Here is a 19,808-nt window from a genome sequence, read left to right as displayed (position 1 = left end):
CCCCCCCCCCCCCCCCCCCCCCCCCCTAAATCCAAAACGCAGCACTGTGCCAGCTACTAGGGAGAAAATTAACTCTGTCCCAGCTGAAACCAGGACAGGTGGAGAAATGCAGAATGATGTGGTAAATAGCGGGTATAGATGAGGACATGCTCTGAACGCTGTTGTAAAGTGAGAGAAATACAGTCTAATTTAGATAATGGGAGAAAAACAACAGAAATTGAAAGCAAGCATTTTAGCTTAGTGTTGAATAACCTGTCAGGGTGCTGAACAAATCTTTAAAAGAGTAGCTGTGATTCTGAAGGTCACGGTTTGGCTGGGATAAAGGAACTCACTGCTTTGTTTGGAATTAACTCTGCTTATTTCCATCTTTTGTAGGCAGGACAGGTTACTTCTACTCTTTCTCCCGGAAAGAATTTTTTAAGAGCAAAAAGTCTGCTACTTTCTTTTCACATGGGAAAGACTACAAAATGAGCTTCCCTTGTCTCTCTGTGACATAGACAAGCAGTAACGCATCAACCAAGAAGCCTAGTGTGTAGCGGTGTCTTTTTACCTTTGTGTATCTCTATTGTCTTGGGCTGCAACATGGCCCTGAGAGAGTCAGCTAGGCAAAGTAGAGCAAGTTCATAAAGAGCAACCTTGCCTTGAGCTTGAAACACATTCAAAGATGGGATCCCTGTTTGGTGATAGTGATAATCCTCGCTTCCTTTGTGTATCTTAAGATGAGCAATGACCTTGTCTGGCAGATGGGAAAAGAAGAGAGGAGGTGAGCTAAGTGATCGAGTCTATGCCTATACTGTGGGGAGGGCAAATACGCCCGTGTCCCACAGCCGGGGGGGACCAAGCAGCCTGGGAGGCAGGTCAGAGCACACGGCTCTGAGAGTGAGGAGGGGACAGTGCTGCAAGCCCAGGTTGCATCCCACCACAGTATTAGCAACTAAGTCATACACCTGGAGATGGAAAGCATTTCCAGTCCAACAATATAGATATAGCCAAAATGAACATATAGGGTAAGACGTGAAAATTTCAAAATGTGGGTGAGATTGAGGCTTATACAGAATGTGTGGATGGACCTAAGAAATACAAAGTCCATCCGCGTACTGAAAACAGGAGCAGAATAAGTAGCATGAGGAGGATGACACCCAGGTGATGCAGTAAAGAGGTAAATTAGAGGGAGAATAGTATTTCTAAACTATTTAGACAGTAAACACATTGGGGAAAAGATTGTGCCCTCTAATGGATTTATGAATTATCTTCTCTATCATTGAATTATCTGCTTGTGGAATAAAATTGTTACAAAAAATGAATGATAAGAACAACAGCATTTACAAGATGATTAAAACACTCCACTGACATATCAACAACCAACCAAAAGCCTTTCTTTCTAAAGTGTCAAAGTAGCAAATTTGAATATAGGTAACTCATGGTGGGAGAAAAGAGATTTCTTATACATTTCAGAATTGGTCAAGCTCATAAGAGTCACGAGCAATTTTCTCAAGGGCTTATATCTCTATAATGGAATTTTACTGAAGACTGATTACACTACCTTAATAATTAGAAGGTCTTAATAAGCGGTTTACCTTTGATAAATAGTATTGTTAGAAACTACTGTACTCTTGTTGTAAGTTAATAAGGTTGAAGTGTCAAGTTTTAGAATGCATTTTAATCTTGGTGTTACATGGTAATTAAAGGTAATGAATAATCCAGAAACAATCACCAACAAAAAACTCCAATTCCTTCTCCTTGTTTAAGAAATTCCATACAGAGTATAGATGAGGTATTCACATAACAGAAAAGTTCATAAAAGGGAAAAGACAGTTTCCCTCATTTTGAACCGGAGTGGGGAGAAAAAACTGAAAAACAGGACCAGAAGCCATGACCAAGGGCTCAATACAGAAAGCTCTCTGGAGGAGCAGGGTCTGCAGTGAGATCCAGAGGTAGCAGGGCCATGGGCTGAATTGGCACACTCGTACGTCTCAGGGCTGTGGTGTCATGAACTGCCTCCGCATCTACGTTGTAGCTGAGCTGCTGACTCCTGGGCTGGATGAAAGCCCATTCCTGATGCACAGACTGTGTTACAGATTCTCAGCTTCTTCCTAAGGTGATACATCTGCCTTTCTAGGAAGGACTGTGGACCGTCTTTTCCATCCAGCATTGATCATATAAGATCACTGCAAAAGCAAATAGGCAGATGCTGCTCAGTGCTCTGGGATCACCCACGTACTTACTGAGTGTGTGTTTTTAGGGGATACGTGAAGTTTTTCACAAGAACTATCCTGGTTATCCCAAAGGCAGCCCTGAAGACACTCCCGCAGCACGTAATGTGGAGAGGAGGTGAATTTGGCTTTGGTCCTGGTCTTAGGAGGTTAATTTGGCCTTGGTCCTGGTCTTGGGTTTTCTTCTGTACACCTCCATAGGTGCAGACAGAGAGGCATTACTGCAACAGTTGCAGCTTTACCAAAAATCCAAATGAGGGTTGGATCTGGGGAGGGGGGATAAAATTGGAAGCCTGGAACTGCATTCCTAAGAGTGTGCCTGTTCCTTAATCAACCTTGCACCTCATTGCCTACTAGTGACAACGTATTTTTGGACATGTTCCCACTTGAAGTGCATAATCTAGGTATCAAATGTTTTTGAACAGGTAGAAGAAAATATTCATCATCCTATAGCAGCATGAAGTAAAAGTAGTCCACCTCCTCACAAGAACACCAGGATTCTTGTGCAGTTCATAAAGCAGGTAGTCACCTTTTGCAGTAATACAGTATGTCTTAAATATTAGGCAAGTGAAAAAAGAATCCATCGCAGGGTAATTAAATATGTTAATTCCCCTCACTGTCCCAAAGGGATTGATCATGACTCAAGTGGGCAAATTTCGTTTACTTTATTTAAAAGCACATGCAGTATAATCAATGTTAAATTTCCTGGTTAACCATAAAAGCCCTGTTTGAATACGTGATCCCTGGCATTTTAATAGGTTTTGATATAACTACAGTGTGCAAGCAGGGTTTATTAATACCATAGGATGAAGCGTAGTGTGATATAGGTAGAATTGGTTCCTGTTTTGTATAAATGTTAATATCCTGTGTAGATGACCTTGCACCTCCTTTCACATATATCTTAGCTCAAGGCAGCAAGTGAAATTTAAAGCCTAACTACAAATAATAGTGCGGCAGAAAAAGTAATTTCGATTTGTGAGGAATCAAAGTATAATTTTCTCTCATTAAGAATACGGATAAATAATTACACATCTTAAAAGCTAAACTGTGTAACAAAGATAAGGTAGTGAACATAAAAAGAAGCAGACAGCATTATAGTTTCACTAAATATGTGCACTAAATATGTGCATAGTGTAACCAAGGCAAAGAGTTCCCTAAATCTTTGGGATTTATGGGCAACAAAGGCAACTCACTTTGTAGGTGGAGGGTCACATAAAAGCAGTTTCAATAACAACATTTTATTTTAAAAGCTTGCTAAATTTTTTTTTTTAATGCTGTTGCTGTGATACACTCTGTGTGGCATGACTGAAATATAACAGCGCATGTTGCTGTAAAAGTTGTTTTGCCACTTGTTTGGGATGACCTGCATAACTCACAAGTGGTGTACTGGCAATAAAACCCTTATAGCACTCTATCCGATTACTGATTCTAGCCATATGTTGATACATACACTTATATATGTCATAAAGCACAGGCTGTGCATACCACTTAATAAGACAAATGTCAATGTAACTTCACAATAGCGACAAACTTTACCAACATAAAATCTGTAAACTTTAGTCTCACAGTATAAAGCCAGCTGGAAAACTGGCTGAGAACAAATAACTAAGATCAGTCTGGCCCTTGCATGGAATGGAAGATTTAGGTAGACTATCTTAAGAAACATTTTATCTGCGCTTGCTTCTCTTACAAAGCCTTATGCCATTGCAGATAGGTTACTTATTTTAAAAGAAACGATATCAAGTGTTAGCAGTCCTGTTTCCATTCTCAAGGCAAAACTGATCCCAAGATCAGGCATGAGAAATGCTGACCTAAAGCTAGGCTTGTGGAAACACTGGGGAGCAAGGATCTTTGATTCTCCATCCTTGCCACAGAAGGGACTGCAGGAAGACCCGCCTTCCCCAGAAAGTGAATCCGCGGCGAGGCAGAACACATGCAACCCCATCTTGTCCATTGTAGCACCCCACAGACTCATTTCTTACTATAGACAGTTGAGAATTGGAAAATTCATACAGCTTGGACACATTTTTTTTTTATAATCAAGGTACATTAGTTCATCACAACTGAAATCTTTTGTGGGAAGGTGCAAGCTTCCATGAAACTGTACTAGTATCTATTCTGATAAAGGCACTCACATCAGATGTGGGGGACTGAACTGAAGTCTATCATTTGTAAGAGGCACTTAATAACATGGTGATTTTGTTCTTTTTCTTTGTTGGTGAAAAGTGACATGAAGTTTCAGGACGATCCCAATATGGATTGATGAAATTTTTGAAATTATTAAAATTTATACATGATAAGGAATTAATTTTCTATCTATTTCCAGTAATCTTTCCTTGAATTTTCCTGAGAGGAACCGATTAGTGAGGGTACAGTTCTCACAGTGAGGGATTTCCTTGCCAGTAGAACGATGATCATGATGATAAATGTCCTTGTAAGTGGATGCATCTTTGATTAAAAGTAAATACGTAAAGGAAATAACTGTTTCTGGAGTACTTAAAATGGCTTGTTTCAATGTTCATGTGTTTACACCATAAAGCATATCTTAGGTAGCACAGTGCTGTCACTTGTTACTCAGTACATACTTAATGAGACAGACAGTCAGGGGAACGTAACAGTGACAATATGTTTCGTCAAGGTTATCAAGAAAAGTTAGGGGAAGGAAACCTGACTAGATTAATTGCACATCCATTAACACACCGCAGTTCCAAAGACACTATGCCTTTTATCTTGTACAGATATTGGTAGAAGAGCATATATCATTACTAAAGGGAAAACAGAGACATCTAGTTTGGAAACCTGGAGAGCAACAGTGACCTAGACTACAGCTAGGGTCTTGTTTTGGTTTTCCAGCATTGTTGATTTAAGTCTGTGGTTACATTAGTGATCTTTGCTGTCCTACTGGTTCGGTCTTAGTTACCTAGACTGTAAAATTTCAAGGCCAGCATGTATTCTAAATAGAATTTGCCTAACTATGCCACAAACTCATTTTTGGCTTCTTCTGCTAATATGCTATAACTAATGTTTATGTACTAGTAGACAGGATCATGTTTTTCAAGAAAATTCGAACACTAAGGAACTGACAGAGTCAATCTTCTAGCTTTATGATTTCATGCAAACCTGTATTGCAGCTTTGGTCGGTGGCATATCTGATGTTCAGTGGGATGTCACAAGAAAGGGTTTAATGGAAAATGTAGATGTCTTATCAGAAGTAAAGGATTGCCCTATTTCCTAACAGTAGTTGAATCAGAAATAATAGTAAAATGATGCAGTGCATGCCTTAGTCTTAGGCACAGAGTTTTTCTTTTCAGACAAATAATGCAAATGCTTTTCATAAATTGGATGTTGGCATGACTCCTCTTCCCCATTTCCAACTTGATATCATTCCTTTTAAGTTTAGGTAATGTGGTGGATTAACCTTGGCCAGCAGCCAGACCCCCACCCAGCTGCCTGCTAACTCCCCCTCCTCAGCAGGGGAGGGATGAGAAAGCTGATGATAAAGAGAGGGAGATTGCTTACCAATTACTGTTGCGGGCAAAACAGACTCAACTTGTGGAAATTTAATTTAATTTATTAACAATTAAAATAGATTTGAGTAGTGAGAAACAAAAACATTAAAACAACATCTTCTTTCCCCCTTTCCCGTGTTCAGCTTCACTCCAGACTCCAAACTCCTCTATTCCCCCCTGAGCAGCACAGGGGTAGTGGGGAGGGAGTATGGTCAGTGCAAAATGATTTATCTCTGCCCCTACTTCCCTCTCACGTGTTTTCCCTGCTCCGGTGTGGGCTTTTGACAGGCTGCAGTCCTTCAGGAAAAAGCCTGCTCCAGCATGGGTCCCCCACGGGCTGCACAGGACTCTCTGCTCCAGCACCTGGAGCACCTCCTCCCCATCCTGCTTCTGTGGCCTTGGCATCTGCAGGGCTGTTTCCTCACTCTGTTTTTCCCTCTTCCTCTGCCTGTCTGGCATTTTTATCCTTTCTTAAATATGCTTTCCCCAAGGTGCCACCATCATGGCTGAGGGGGTTCAGCTGTGCCCTGCAGTGGGTCGGTTGGAGATGACTGTGTCTGGCATGGGGCAGCCCCTGGCCACTTCCCACAGAGGCCCCCCCGGCCGCCCCCACCACCACCACCACTTTGGCACCTACACCCAATATAGGTACAAAGCTGATGAGTCTATTTTAGCTTGTAGTCTTCCTAAATGTTCTGTATAATCAATGGAGACAGATGGGCATCTCTGAGAGGTAATTCAAGTCTTGGGGAATCACCCACTGGAGGTGTCCCACGTCTCTCCCATTTTTCTATAATACTGCAATTGTTTCTGTTAAATTGAACAAAGTAGAGTTCAACACAGAACAGAGTAGAACACACAGCACCTTCTGAGATCTATTTATCCCTTGTACATACTTCAATGAAACTGAAAAAAAAAATTACAGACACTGAACTGGATGACACAAATATACCACTGAGCTACCTTAATCAAACATAATTATATCTTTTTATTTGCTTTAAATTTGCCTACAGGTGCAATAAAATAAAAACATGTATGCAATGGAGGACGTTTGTAAAACTAGCAGGGATGGCAAGTGGGCTGTAAAAAACATATAATAGTTTTCAAAGCACTGAACCAGATTAGCATGGATTAACACATTTGTTTGAAATACCGTGGCAGGAAGCATTATAAGTGCTTGGCACGTCATCCCTTATTACATTGCTTATTTTTTCAGCAGTACAAAATAAGTATTGCGTGAAAATAAAAACATTTTGTTGCATGTTTCAGTTTCCCATAAAAGAAAACTGGTAAACAAGATGAGGAGGTCATTGTCTGCAATACTGAAAATACAATAGTGCCAGGTCCATGGTTTACAGTCCAAACACTTTTTAACTGGTACACAATTGAATGCCATTGTGGTTGAACATAAGAGAGTTTGCATTCACCTTTGTTCTTCTTATTTGAAAAAGAAGCAACTAAATATAAGAAACATAAAAGACATTTTGCAAGTTGCAAAATGAGAAATGTCAGGTGGCAGTTGCCAGAATGAAAGTTATTCATACCATCTGAATTTTCCCACCTTTTTTCATCACATATTTTTTCCAAAACAGCGTCTCTTGCCATTCAGAGGATGGGTGGTGCTCCAGAAAAGAAGGAGATTCTAGGAGCCAATATGACCAGTGACAGTCTGTAGCAGCCCTGCTTCATTTGCTTTAGCAGTTGGGAAAGGTTCAATACAAAACTCAGTAAGTAATTTAAAGGAAAGAAACTCTTTGAGCAGGTGTGCTAAATGTATGTGTGTTGTAATAGTTGCACTAACTCACAGATTTTGATACATCAGAGCTCTTCTGAGAGGATTTAGTTAGCTGAATACTGAAAAGTATTATCATTTGGGTTGGGTTATCAAGCACTGGAACACACTGCCCAGGGAAGTGGTGGAGTCACCATCCCTGGAGGTATTTAAAAAATGCGTAGATATGGCGCTTAAGGACATGGTTTAGTGGTGGACTTGGCAGTGCTGGGTTAACAGTTGGAGTCAATGATCTTAAGGGTCTTTTCCAACCTAAATGATTCTGTGATTCTATGCATTCATGTGACGGCAGCAATTTGCATTCAGTAAAGTTATGTCCCAGCTAACAATCCCCAACCAAAAGTATGACTTAATGCTGAATGAATGTTGATATCTAATGTCCAGACCCAAACTGATCTTATGGTCCCGGATAAAGAGGCACCAAATGACAGAAGGTAGTCTTAGGTATAGGTTCTAGGTTGGTCCCTTTTCAGGTGTTTGTTTCTATCCCAGTAACTTTAGCTGAATGTTCCCTGTGCAAGGTACCAGAACACTGGATCAAGTTTATAATTTGAAAAAGATTCAGCACACATGGTTTCATGGTTAATACAGATTTTGATCTCAGTTTCACCAAAGTCTTTCTTTCCAGTCACCTCTGGAAACTCACCGAAAATTTTCATTTATCTGCAGGTGACAATTTCCCCATCATCCTGCCCTGAAATCATGTAAACCAGCATTTTTACAGGTTGCCACATTGTGTCCTCATCTCCCAGGTACTTATTGTGATATCTCCAGGGTTTTACAACAAAAATAAAGACCATGCACAAATTAGCTCACCTTGCTAGAGCCTAAGATATCGCATGTTACAAAGAACACCAGGATCATTGAACACCACAATTCATAGAAGAAAATTGATGGCTATTAAGTAAAAAAACCCACTACTTATAGATCAGGAAGTCCCAGAGTCAGAGGCTGAAAGATTATCCAGAAAATATTACAATACTTACAAATATGATATATTTATACCACTACAGGCTTGTCTTATCCTTAGACTTTCCTGTTGGCTCCCCAAGGTCAGAGACAGGATGCTGGTTTATAGTCTGACCTGGTTTGAATATCCTTACGTTCATCACATTTGAAAGAAATGTATCATGTCTGAACACATGCCCGGCAGTCAGGTGATCCTAAATTATAACCCTTCATTTACTGCTGAGCCCATATGTTGCCCTCGAAAGACTTTGTCTCTGTTTCTCCAGCTGTGCAATACATAATGTAATATTGGAGATGAAATGATTGGTCACAGGCTTCCAGGTTCTTGAGTCATGTACTGAAAAGCTTGTAAAAGACTGAATTATAATTTCACAAAAATATTAAACCACTTCCTGAGGGAATATCTTGAGCATTATCCATTGTGCACATTAGATGAAACAGGCCTTCTTTGGGAAAAATAATATGTGGGCATGGCATTAAAGGTGGTCATACCACACGTGCACAGAGGGCAGCAGTAGATTTAAGGTCTTATGTGTAACCTAAATTATGAAATTTCCTGATTTTCAAGTTCTTGCCTTTGCAGCTTTAATACTTCATAACGTAGTTCTACATAAGCAGAAAATAAGCACGCAGAACCATGCCTGTGGAGAGCTGCAGAGAGATTTTAGAATCAACACACATAAATGTGAACACTCTGCAGGGAGGAGAGCCTTTTTTTTCAGGTGGTAGTGCAGGTTGGTACATCACAACTTGAGTTGATGGTATACTTTCATTTATCCTTTTCAGCCGTTTGTGTGAAAGCTAAAAATACATCTTATATCCTGCAGATGCTTGACACTACCTCTAGAATAAGTAAGGAAAAGTAAAATTAAATGATGGTATAAGCAAAACTCCCACCAGGCTGTTTTCTCTGGTGCCACCAATAAATGACAGACAGTAAAGTGGGAAGAAGGAGTGCTAATAATCATAAAGGGGAAGCACTGAGAAGTGGTAGACACAAATGTGGGTGGAAGGGCTCAGAAAGAGAGAGGCAAAAGGATTTGTTACTTGGGGCTGTGCTGCACACTGATGCAGCTTGAGAGGGGCTGGATCCTTCAGATGCTACCACTTTCCTAGGTCCAGCATAGACCTGAGCAGTAAACATAAGTATCCTTCTAGCAAAGTCACAAAGCTGTCCCTTAGGTTTAAAACTAAGCGTGTCCAAAGAAGGGCAAGTGCATCCAAAGAAGGGCAAAAAAGCTAGTGAAGGGTCTAGAGAACAAGTCCTATGAAGAGCGGCTGAGGGAACTGGGGTTGTTCAGTCTGGAGAAAAGAGGCTCAGGGGAGACCTTATTGCTCTTTACAACTACCTGAAAGGAGGTTGTAGCGAGGTGGGTGTCGGTCTCTTCTCCCAAGTAACAAGCGGTAGGACGAGAGAAAGTGGCCTCAAGCTGTGCCAGGGGAGGTTTAGATTGGATATTAGGAAAATTTTCTTCACCAAAAGGGTTATCAAGCATTGGAAGAGGCTGCTCAGGGAAGTGGTTGAGTCACCCTCCCTGGAAGTATTTAAAAGACATGTAGATGTGGCGCTTAGGGACATGGTTTAGTGGTGGACTTGGCTGTGTTAGGTTTACGGTTGGACTTGATGATCTTAAGGGTCTTTTCCAACCTAAATGATTCTATGAAATGGTTTGTTAGATCAGGCTTCTCTTTCTTGGAATGGAGCCTCTCTGGCTCATTTGTTTTCATTGCTTTGGAAAGTTGTAAACCCCACTTTCCAGTACTGCTGGTGTTGCATACCTACTTTGTATCGCTACTAGTTCTCTATTTACTATCCTTTCCAGAATGGTCACTTTCTCTCCTTTTTTGTTTTTTTTTTCATTTTCACTTCGCTTGCAGATGTTCTACGACCGTCTCCACTTGCCCTTTTCATATCTGTAAAACAAATAAAAATAATTTTTAATACATTTCTGGAAGGGACCGCTGAGTTATGGAACCAGTCTCCTACAATCACTGGCAAACATAGCTCATATTTCCTTTCATAGTCACAGAAATTAAGACCATTGTCCAAGCTAAGTTTTGGACCGTCTCGGTATGGAAAACTGAAGAAAGAAAAGTTTTTTGGTGGAAAACTCCTCCTATCCTTTCTCCGGCTGTAAAACACTCACGAGCTCTAGGTGACAAACTTGGAATAGGTTTCTCATATTTAATTACTTAAAGACAATCATTGGGATAGACTCTGTATCTTAATCAAGGTGTGTCCAAAGAATACTTCCTTCAGCTGCAAACATCTGTATAATGGCTTCACAGATTAAAACGTGTGTTTGTTAACGTGCATTAATCAACTTCACTTCAAACTGGAAAACAAAGCTTTGCTCTTGGGGGAGGGAGGCCTAACACTTCCAGGTTTTCTAAAAGCAAACAGTGTTTCTTAACTTAGAAAAGTGGCCAATATCCCAACCAGTATTTTCCTCAAACCAAATTGTAGCTGTGACTGTGCACATTTTTTTGAAGTGCCAGTAGACATGAATGTTTTTGAATTGCTGGAAAAAGCAGGAGTACTGGCAGCATCAAAAGTGTATATTGACAAGCTGTTGAAGCCAAAATCAAAGCTCTGGTAACATCTGGTGCTTCATGACTGTCAACTAATACTTGCTAGGGCCTCCGACCAACATGGAGAAGTTTGTTTAAAAGTCCAGTCCAAAATGAAGTAAAGTGCTGTAATGTTTATAAAGGTCCTAGTAACATGACACCACTTTATCACACGAGAAACTGTAATACTTATTTTTCCAGTAGGAATAAACTAAGTCTAGCACAGAGAGTTGGACTAAAGGGAATAGAGTTGTTAGGTTACTATAATTGAAACACAGTATAGCTTTGGCAACATTTCTCTTTCCATCCCTGGCTCCCTTTCCTTAGTTCTAATACATATTTATCCTTTCACCTGTAAATTAATCCTTTTCAAAGGTATACTGTCAGCACTCCATGAACTCTTCCCAGTAGAGCTTTTATTTAATGTTGAAATGCCCATTTTAATTAAAAAGAAGTGGGTTCACAGATCCAGTATTGCAAATTGTGAATGGTTTGTCAAACTGAACCTGAACTTTTAATTTCCTTTACCGTTCTCAAGATGCAGGAGTTTTAACTGTATTTATTTTACTTTTAGAGTCCTAAAATTTATAGGTCAAATGTGTTTGAAAAAAGAGCTATCCCTTAAGAAATTTTGTGACTCCATTAAAAAACATGATTTTCATTTATTGGATCCCTAGTTTAATATTAATTCATGTTGTGGGTTGACTCTGGCCAGCAGCTAAGCACCCACACAGCAGCTCATTCACTCCCCCCGCAGCAGGACATGGGGGAGAATTGGAAGAGCAAAAGCGAGAAAATTTTTGGGTCAAGATAAAGACAGTGAAGGAAAGAGGGAAAAAAACCCACAGTTGGTGCCATCTGTGGGTGGCCACATCACTCACCACCTCCCACAGGCAGACTGGTGCCAGCCAGTCTCCAAGCAATGGCTACCTTGGAAGACAAACCCCCCCCCAGTTTTATTGCTGAGCACAATGTCATACGGTATGGGATATCCCTTTGGTCAGTTCAGGTCAGCTGTCTTGGCTGTGTCCCCTCCTAACTTCTTGCCCACCCCCAGCCTACTCACTGAGGGGCAGACTGAGCAATGGAGAAAGCCTCGATGCTGTGCAGGCACTGTTCAGCAATAGCCGAAACACTGGTGTGTTATCAACACTGTTGTTGTCTCAAATCCAAAATGCAGCATCATACAGGCTGCTACCAAGAAAGTTAGCTCCATCCCAGCCAGACCCAGGACAATTAGCTATTTAACTAAATAAGAAAGAAGTATATTTATTACTATTTCCTGATGGTCCTTGGGTACTTTCACTCCTGCATTTCTTTTTTTTCCTTTTAAAAGCTGTCCTGTTCTGAGACAAATTGGTACCAGACTAATTTACTAATTTGTTTAAGCAGTCGGGACAGTGTACCTGCAGTCCAATCTGCAGCCTCAGCAAAAGAGAGGAAATCTGTACAGCACAATATAAATTATATATATATGCACTTATTGTATACCATTTCATGTCCATGCATTAATCATAGAGATAAAAGACATATCTTTAATAAATTTGGAAAATCATACAATGTTTTAAAGAAATGAGACAGCAAAATGTTTGGAGGTGACTTTTTTCTATCACATGCACTATTTACACTTTGATATGGTTTGAATTAATTGAGGGAAAAAAGGTATACTGGAGCTTTCATTTAAAAATGCAACTTTTTAATATCTTTGTTGCTGTTCTGATATGGCTGATGGAAGTAAAAAGAGAACCCAGAAGTACAACAGGAAAAGAGTGAATGCTCAGACTAAACCCAGCAATATGAAAGCACGAGGTTTTTTTAAACAACTGAGTAATCCCATCCTGATTTAGTATGAGATTTTGCAGATGAATTACTGGATGGACAAAGTTCCATCACAAAGATTGTCTCTACTACTAGTTGTGATAATTTGCCTCTTTTACATTTTTTCTTCTACATTATGGCAATATTCTTAGGAATAATAAAGAATTCAGGAGGACAAATAGCACTGATTAGTAGAAAAGTTGAACCGGTTCATACACAATAAGCTACCCTAATCGTTTGCCAGATAAAGCATTTGAATGGATTTTTCTTCATTTGAGAGGGACCTAGAGACCTGAGAAAACAAGCTAAGGCACTCATCCTCTGGGAACTCTTAGAAATCAGAATGTCTAGCATAATTTACTTGCTTCAGGGTTAGTGAAATCATCTAAACCCATCCTTCATAATGGTTTCAACAGTACTGTGGTGATTGCCACTGGTCCTGCTTTGCAGTAAAAGCAGACTTCCATCACATCCATTTGCAATGGATCCTAGCAGATCTCTTGATGGGAATGGGGATATTGCCACTCAGCCCGTGAAATGTGTTTGCTTGGCTACAGAAGTGATGGACAGCTGTGTTGACTGTGACCTAGTTACACAGTTCTTCCAGGTTTTACTTGTGTCAGATTGGCAGATTGTCTTTCTCCTTCACATTCTGAATTATCTACCCATTTTTGCATGAGTCTTAACCCTTTGGAAGTTATGCAGAATGAACAGAACAAATGTCGGGCACACCTCAAAGAGAATTGGAAAAGAGTCTCATCCTAAGTATATTGATAAAATGTTGGACACATGTCCACATTTTTCTTGTTGGTGGCAAACTTTTTTGTAGGTAAAAAAAAAAAAGGAAGGAAAGCATAAGGAAAATTTTCAGTGCATGCAAAAGTACCTCTGAATGACAGGCAATAAGAAAATAAGACCTTTCCATGCAGAAGACCACAAATATTGTCTGGACTAATGGTGTCTAAAATTGCTTTGAATACATTGAAACTTTTAATTCATTTTTAAATCACAGTCACTATAAAAACTTCTTAGACCATGCAAACCATCCTAAAATGAACACTTTTTCCTGGTATTTTCCCAGAGAGATTTTGTCATCAGATAGCCTGGAGGTATTATAAATTCTCACGTTCCCCCTGTTTTCAATGGCATTTTAAGGTTTATGTAGCATGACAGTCTGATTCACAAGGTGAATGTAAAGAGGTATTTAGAACAGTCCTGGTCTTGTTAAAGTATACAAATAAGCGGCCAGGTTTTCAACAGTGCTCTGCATGCTATTCTTAATAGTCTCTTTAGGACTTGCTGAGTGCTGGACATGTGAATTGAAATGATAGCAGTTCTAAAGACGATGAGTTCGTGTGGATGGGAGGGCCAGGCAAATTTTGGTGCCTGCTTAGCTACGAAGACATGCATCCAGTACCTGCATCAGCAGCCTGATTTTCAGGAAAGACCAACATTCATGGGCTCTGTCAAGTCCGTCTGACAGCTTTCAGACAGCTTGCCACTTCCATGCATCACAGCCGTGGCAGTGAGTCAAAGGGGCCTTCTCTTTTTAATGTCTGTAAGTAGCATATCCATTCAAGCTTTCACTTTTTCATTCCCCCTCTGAATCAAGCAATCATTTTTAACTTGGGGTGAATAGGGCTGTATCTGGGATACAGTGCTTAATCAATGGACAGATTCTGTTTTTGTTGTCTCCCGCCAGACAACAAAGGAGGTATCCTCCTGTTCTTAATCCAAACTCCAGCCTGATGAATGAGTATTAGTGCATTTTATTCTCCTCATTACAAAAGATCACTGCAATGCAATTATTGTATAACAGAAGAATAGGAGGAACAAAAGGATATGTCTATTGGAAACAAGTTATTTCAGAGCAGAGATTTTTAAAGTGTGGCATGCTTTTGCTGTAAAAACAACTGGATACAATTTCTCTTTGTTGGATAATCATAGATGAATCAGAATCTATACTAATTTGTTCTTTAAAATAAAAAAAAATTAATACATTACTTTAATGCTAGCAGCTGCTTCTGTAAAGGGAAATGCATAACATTGGTACATACACACCATTGCTAAACTGTCTTGAAAATTCAAGAAGAGGACTCCGCATTCAAGCCTAATTATACCAAAAGCAGTGTCAATGACACCAGAGTAATCTTGAACAGAACACTCACAAAAAATGGAGGTGTTCTTCTGGGACATTCGACGGTATTAATAAGGGATTCATCAAATCAAGAGATCTTATTAAAGAGATGTGCTGTATATATCTTAATGACAGACTATTTAAGAGCTTATCAGGATCCCAAATGAGAATGGTAATTACCTTAATGGGATAGTGATTCTTTCCAGACATAGGACACTAGCTGTTGGAAGTAATGTCTTTGTCTCCTAATTTTTTGACTTACTGTAATAAAATAAGAAATGCAATTCCTGTGACTATAAAAACAAAAATAATCACTCCTTTAAAGTTTAATCACTGTAGAGCTCCATTAAAATACCTGTACTAAACTACTATTTACCTTTTTTATTAAGTCTGTGTTGAGTTTAAATAGAATTTATTGGATGGGATATACTGCTAAATTGGCAGGGACCAAGGCTATTGCTTCTGTGCCTGCAGTTTAACTCTTCTTGATTCTCTTAGAAGGACCTTCTGTTGCACTCAAGAAAATTCCAGTTTTGCCCCAGGAGACTATTTTTTTCCAGTCATGTATAACGTAGTTAGTAAAATTTAGGTTATTTGAGGAAACGGTAACTAAGTCTGTGCTAGAAAGATGCTGTAAAGGTATTTGCAGAAAGGGTCTGAAAAGAAAAACAGGGAATATGTCTTTCTGTATAGATAACTGTGTTTAAACATCCTTTACTAGCTATCATGCTTCTTGATTCATCAGGTAACAGTTGCCTTGATTAAATTGTTTGTTTCACTGAAAAGATCCAATCATGAGAATTATGGAAAAAGCAGGAGTAACAGCAAGCCCCTTTCTTTTTTCCCCCTCTGAATTGAAGAAGCTGTATCTGACCTCCACATCAAGAAACCCCCGGAAGAGGAAAGCTGCATGAGTAAACCACTGATACTAGACCTCTCCTGGCTGTAGGTGATAGGTCTGCAGCTTCAAAGAAAAGTATTTGCAATGTTCTCCTAATAAATGGAGATACCTTTAAATATGAAAACAGGAGAGATCGAGTTGATCAGCATTTCCTTGTGATTTTCACTGGGACTGTGTTGCTGCTCATTAAGCAACCTCTAACTATTAAAATGGGGGCAGAGTTATCTCAGGCCCTAGCATCACTGCCAAATAAAAGAAGGCCAAGTGGCATGGACTGGCTTGGATTTCCCCTCCTGAAGAGTAGCTGTATTCACAGAAGACAGGCCTTGTCTGCAGGACATACTATTAGGCTCTGGACTCCATTTGATGGTCCTCTGACCTTAGGATGCAAATTGTGTGTGTGTGTGTCTCAGTTCAAAGTGTCTGATATGATTTGAGGACTCTATAAAAACATTGTGATATTCTATAGCATGAAAAGTGATTGCTTTGCATGACCAGCGGCATATCAACTGGCATGTGGGGATGTTTGAGGGCATAAAGCTCTCTGGAGAAGTGCTGTATGGAGGAAACTCAACTCTGGTGCAGTTTTGTCTCAAAAAGTATTGACTTTCAGAAGGGATAGCACAATGAAATGTCCTTCGAGCAGTGCTCCAGCAGTGTCTTAGGGACAGCTTGTTGGAGTAATCCAGATCATAGACAGGAAAGTGAACTATCTGTTAAGCAGCATAGGTGATCAAATGGTTCAGATTACCATTGCTGTATGTGTTGTTCTTAACGAAAGACTTATTAAGCTCTTAGAAAATTAAGAGCTGTACATAGCTACGCCAGAAATACCATGGCAGCTGCCATACAGGAGGTGAGGAAGAGAATATTTTTTGAAATCCAGTTCACTAGTACTATCCCTTCCTCTGATGTATCATTTCTTGAAGTCATTACAGGCTTCCCAACATTCAAGCAGCTTTAAAAGAATCCTTTGCAATCCCATGAATGTGCTTGGGACAAATGCGGAAAATATTACAAATTCTGTTATGACAGTAAACACACAGTAAGTTTGTTAAGACCATGTTTATCCAAAATATCTTCACATTTAAACTTTAATTCAAAAAAGGTACTGATTTTTCCACTCTTCCTCTTTGTCATTTCTGGAGACTTGAAAACTAGGGGAATGGCCACTAGTGGATGAGAACTTGCAACGTAAATCTGTGTTTTGCACTAAATTATCTTCAGCAGCTGGTGACAGATAAGAAGACCAAAAAGAGCTGGAAATTATGTCTTATATGGAAGACTAGTTTCCTTTATATAACCGTGCATAACAGTATAGTATCTGAGACTGCTAAAAAAGCTGCTCTTAAAATACTTGTGATAAGGGTATATAGCTACTAATTAAAGAATTTGTAAGGTGAAGGTGAAGCAGCTTTTAACTGACCTCAAAAATACTCTCATTTAGTGCAAACCAAACATTAGTAGTCAAGCAATTAATGATTTTTTTTCCCATGTCCATGAAGCTATTGACCTGTGACATGGTTTTTATTAGAATATCATTTACATTTCATCCTCAAAACTTCATGTAGTCATTACTCATTAAAATATGAAAGCAAAGATGATCAGAAGGAAGAGCTGCCTGTGTGCACGTGTTTCTGATCTAGGTATTGACCAGCTGAAGTGAACTGAGGCCCTTTCCTCCTAATCTTGGTGCTGACTGCTTCTGCGAGGAGTCGCTGAACTTCTAAGAGGAGAAACAAAACACAATTCCTTTGAAAAGTGTCTTTGGCAGAGGAATGCTCAAAGTTGCAAAGAAAAGTGCCACTTGCTTAGGGTGGTATTACTTCTGCACTGGTGTCTTTGTGGGGCACACTCAGGCTTACTTCTCACTGCAAGTTGTCACTCAGCCCCAGGAAGTAAAACCTGAGACGATAAAAGTGTGTGTGGTCCCCAGCTTCTTCAGCCTCCCCCTTTACACTGCTAGAGCTCTGCTTCTCTCTTCCCTCAACCTTCTTCTCAGGATGTTTTATGGATCATGTAATTTTTTATCAGCTTCTCGTTTGACTTCACCAGCTCAACTGTTTTGTGGTGTGGGGTCTTTTTCTGGAGTCACTGTGCATTTATTCTGAAGTAATACAGAAAACAATTTGGTGTGACCAATTTTCTTTCACTCTCTTCTCAGTTAAGGCATATGTATGTTGATAATGATGGAAAAAATGGCTGTTATCTGAGTTGTGGCGTTGGTTGGTTGGTTGGCTCATGTATTTGTTTTTCTGATGCAACAGGCGTCTGTGTATTGATGTATTCACAGCCCAGCTCAAACCTTGTTACAGTCAGTAGTGCAGGCAAGATTACAGGCTGGATTTTTGCATTCAGATAACCTATTGAGCTAAACACCTATTACTTATCTGCAGGCTAACAGTATTTCAGAAGTGCTGACTTGTTTATACTGAAGGCCATATTGGAATTTTGTGCTCCCTTGTTTACTGCACACTCATTGACTGACAGAATGACTATTTACACATATTTAACTGGTACTCCTAACCTCCTCGTCCTATAAACGTCATGCACCCTTTCGTGACCTTTACACATCATGCCCACCTACAATCTCTTGTTGCAGACAGAAGTTTCAAATATACACAGGTTTAGATCAGTCTCTTTCATGACCAACAGATGGGAATAATATTCTTCTAGAAGCTACTATTTTTTGTCAGTTTTGTACCATTTTCTAAATGGGCAGAAGTAATTGGATGAATGGATAATTATCAATAAAATATCCTCGGTTTGTCTCCCTCATCTGACAACAAGTGTATAAAAGACAATCATTCTGACACTGAGCTATGATTAATCAAGTCAAAAGAAGATTTAACCACAAACAAGACATGATAAAAATCTAGCTGGGATATGTTACTCTTGTTCTGAGAGCATTAGGACAGGCCTATGTTCAGTGCTTGATCAGGTGGAATTGCACAATTTCTGGCCAGAATGGCTGTTTCTCCATCTTCCATGGGTCGGAGTTTTTTAATGATTTTTAACCATAGCTGTATGTGAGTGATAGTTTTGTTTGGTGAAGGCCACCTCGATTTCACACAGATCATATGATATCAATGATCATGTCGTTTTTCCTAACAAAATAGCTACCACTGAAAGATTCCGAAAGATGCAAAAGAAAACTTGGTTATACTAACCTGTAAGGTGTTTGATTCTTCATCTTTATTTTGACCCATCTTAGGAACTGCTAAAGCTTTCCTGAAGTACACTTTTTGCTTATTTGCAAGGATATAATTACAGAGCAATTTTGTTCTTAGGCAGTAGAAAGATGTTGTGTAAGCAGAAGGCAATGACAACTGAAGGTTTTTTATGTGGTTCTGTAATTCACTAATTAAAAAAGATCATTCTAGCAAAAAGAACTGCCTCTTGAGATAATGCTTAATGAACATTTCAGTGACTGGATACCTTTAAACTCTGGTCAAGATTACTACAGTTCATAAGATTGCATTCAACAAGACTGCATATTATAGCACACAAATTAGTTTTAGCTTTCATCAAAGAATTTTGAACTGTTTAGCATATTTATCTCTTGTATTTACATTTGCTGAAATAATTGAATTTGTAACAATTATAAGCCTGCACAGATCTCTCTAACTGTGTGTATTGATTGTTACACGACATCAGTTTTACTTCATTTATAATAGAGTCTTTTGACATAATGTCTCCATACAGACACTGTTACCATTCTTTCAGGAATCATTTGTTTTGGGAGATATACCCAGGACTTCTTACAGTGTGACATGTACAATGCTGACTGACTGAGTCTTAATAAAACGAGCTTTCTGTGAGCGCAGTCTGAGGCTGCTCCTTGCAGAAAACTCCTGGTAGGGTTTGATAAGGTTAAAAAAAACCTCCTCAGGAGCAC

The 19,808-nt window shown here is 39.5% G+C and overlaps 1 protein-coding gene across 1 annotated transcript in view; it reads left to right on the top strand.

The window, feature by feature from the left end:
• The window catches only part of GPC6 (glypican 6), a 561,851-nt gene that overhangs the window by 360,316 nt on the left and 181,727 nt on the right, over nt 1-19,808 (top strand). The window lies entirely within an intron of this gene.

The sequence above is a fragment of the Pygoscelis adeliae genome, unplaced genomic scaffold (assembly GCF_000699105.1).
Source record: "Pygoscelis adeliae isolate BGI_AS28 unplaced genomic scaffold, ASM69910v1 Scaffold56, whole genome shotgun sequence".
Lineage (NCBI taxonomy): Eukaryota > Metazoa > Chordata > Aves > Sphenisciformes > Spheniscidae > Pygoscelis > Pygoscelis adeliae.
The sequence above is the reverse complement of the archived record's forward strand: the minus strand, read 5'-3'. Positions and strand labels throughout refer to the sequence as shown.